Here is a 3,024-nt window from a genome sequence, read left to right on the forward strand (position 1 = left end):
GTTGGTGGTGGGGCGCTGCTCCTTTATGCCACATTAAACCAGATATTTCAGGAAATCTACTTCCCTGCGTCAGCCAAGTATACTCACACACACACAGCATTATAGTTAATGTGCTATACGGTGGTTTTATGTAATAAAATTACCAAAGAAAATCAGCGTACCTTAGGTAACCTCTACCGGTCAATAGAGTTCACAAAACAAACAATTTAAAACAAAAAAGCCTCAAACAAACAGCCTTCATACCATTTTTTTTTCTGCACCAAGGGTAAACCAGAATGAAACAACTATTAAATTATTCATAGTGCCACACAAATATATGCAAATGTCTTTCCACTCTCATTCATGCTGTGACCAAGTATTCAACATTTTTCAGTATATTCAAATTCCAGGTCGTTAAAATTTAAACCTTCATGATGTCACTTTGCCACTAGTTTTGAATACATAAGACAGAATAAATTTCAATATGATGACCAATCTGTAACAGAGATATTAATTCAGTAACACATAAGCACAGACGCAAACCGCCACATCTTTAAAATGTACAAATGCAGCAGGTTTGAGGTTTGTTAGTCGACTGGATGCGACAGTAAGTTTGACTAAATGAGGCATCATCAAAACAGACAGACAGACAGTCCTTCTAAAAGCACTATGTATGACTCACAACAGTAGGGCATGAATCACGAGCATGTTTTGGGTTTGTTTGGGCTTTTCTGTTTGGAGTGATCAATTCTTTAAATGACAAAACTAATAATAGAAAGACCAGACATAATGAGTAATCCTAAAGCTACAAATGTGTGTATATTTGTGCTGATGATTGGGAAATGAATAACGGGAAGGGACGAGGGGAGGTGAGAGAGAGAGAGAGTGTTCAGCTGGCAAAAGCTCTTATTATGCCTACATTTATTTGAGAGGCAACCAACACACAGGCACACACACACAGGCGCACAGACACACACACACACACACACAGGCGCACAGACACACACACACACACACACACACAGGACTTTAGTGAGAGTGGTCTCAGCTGTGTGGTTGCTTTCTCCTCTCAGTCCCAAGGGATGCTTTCCAGACCAACAATAACAAGCTCTCCATCAATTTAACAGAAACACGCGCACACGCACAAACACACACATATGCACACACACACACACACACAACAATCCTAGCTACAGAATAAGCTTGCTAGTGCAGAGACAAAAACTATGCTGGAAAAAGAGAGAAAACAACTACAGTAAATATTATGGTGCACATCCTGGATTTATTTCTTTTTTTATTTATTTGGTTTAAAGTGACTTTTTTCCTCATTATAAATTATAATATATCATATTAGCAACGGGCCTTTATTTTGAAATTAATCTATTGATTAAAAATACAAATGATCTTAAAGAATGATCAAGTGAACAGCAAATGTAAAAGCATACAACATCACATGAGCCTGAATGGAGAAGCATTACCTTGTACCTCAAAGCTAAAATACAAAGGCACATTTATGACATCACACGATGTTTGGGGTCAAAGGGCGCTTTATTGTGTTGTATTTTTGGAAAACGGAGGCTGTATTTAACTAAACATTTACAGAGAGGGCGCGGAGGGAGCGGCGCATTAACAGAGCCCTGACAGTCGCTGTCACATCCTCAGTGACAGTTGCTTTTGCTTCTTCTTTCACATTTTCATCTAACTGAAAACTAATCCAGGCGTAACTGCCATCAACCATGTGACGATAGAAGACAGGCGCTGGCTGTTACAAGGAGCCAACCAGACATAGATGTGCAGAGGACGCAGAATCTCAAAGATGCAAGACTGTACATTTGCAAAATAAGGTTTTATGTAGTTATGGATTAAATGGCAGGCAGCAGCTGAACTTTAGATCATGTTTTGCGGAATTTTTCTTTTTTAAAATCAGTGAATCAAAGTGCAAATTTAGACTATAGATGACTTAGTAGGACACTAAACATTTCCTAGGGTCAGACTAAAAATTAAGTCTGCATTAGATCCTCTGTTAAGTTGAATATTACGGGTCCGTGCGTATGTTCTCTGCCTCTTCATCCTCAGGTATGGACTTGCTTTTATAGAGCGCTTTTCTAGTCTCGCTGGCCAATCAAAGCAAAAGCTTTCTCACGGTAACCTTGACTTAGTCACCATTTAAGCTCCGATAAATTCCAACCACAAAGTCATCGTGTTACTGGAAAATCTCTGGAATTTCACGTTTGCATACATTTGCATTAAGACAGAGGTGCGGCCAATGGCGCAGAAGTCATTTGGTTATTTTTGCCTGCGATGGCATGACAATGCCTTAAAACAGAAAGTGCACAAAAACTGTTGACTTATCTTATCTAATGCAGAACATAAAGATCTGTAAGCCAGCCCTGTGCTTTCACACCATGAATGATAACTTTACCAGTTAGACTAAGGTGACACCAGTGGGTAAATGGGTAACAAGTAAAAAGTTTAATGCTGCTGTTCCTGCCTTTGTGCCATTCTTAGACTTCACAGAACACATGGAAGAGCAAAAAAACCAAAAAAAACAACAACATTTCTACACAGCATATCCAAACAAAAACTCATCAGGGCCTGCATGGTGAAACCATAGTTATATGCAAGTGCATAAATGTATGTATCTGATATGAGAAACAAAGACAGAGAGCATGTAATAATGGCTATTCACTCAGTGTGCAGCACGCACATAAAAAGCCTGTTTTATATGTCGTTCAGTGTAAGAAATGTTTTCCATTTGACCACAACAGATTGATATTTTTAGGCTGTATGTTTGTGAGTTTCTCCAATACTATTAAAAAAATTCCAGCAATCCCAAACCGTTGACCCCAATATATATAAAAAAAGAAATTGACCTGTGTGCATGCACGTGTACAAAGCTTGGCTTTGATTTCTATGTATGTGAATGGAGGTGCGGTACGTCTACAGAGGGCCCAAATGATTAAATCTTAACCTTGAGGTTATTTCTGTTTACGCCGTGTGTGTGTGTGTGTGTGTGTGTGTGTGTGTGTGTGTGTGTGTGTGTGT

The 3,024-nt window shown here is 39.0% G+C and overlaps 1 protein-coding gene across 1 annotated transcript in view; it reads right to left on the reverse strand.

Moving 5' to 3' along the window:
* Window positions 1-3,024, reverse strand: part of cdkal1 (CDK5 regulatory subunit associated protein 1-like 1) — a 246,637-nt gene that overhangs the window by 207,725 nt on the left and 35,888 nt on the right. The window lies entirely within an intron of this gene.

This window comes from Pundamilia nyererei, unplaced genomic scaffold (assembly GCF_000239375.1).
Source record: "Pundamilia nyererei isolate P.nyererei 1_Seehausen unplaced genomic scaffold, PunNye1.0 scaffold00146, whole genome shotgun sequence".
NCBI classification, from domain to species: Eukaryota; Metazoa; Chordata; class Actinopteri; order Cichliformes; family Cichlidae; genus Pundamilia; species Pundamilia nyererei.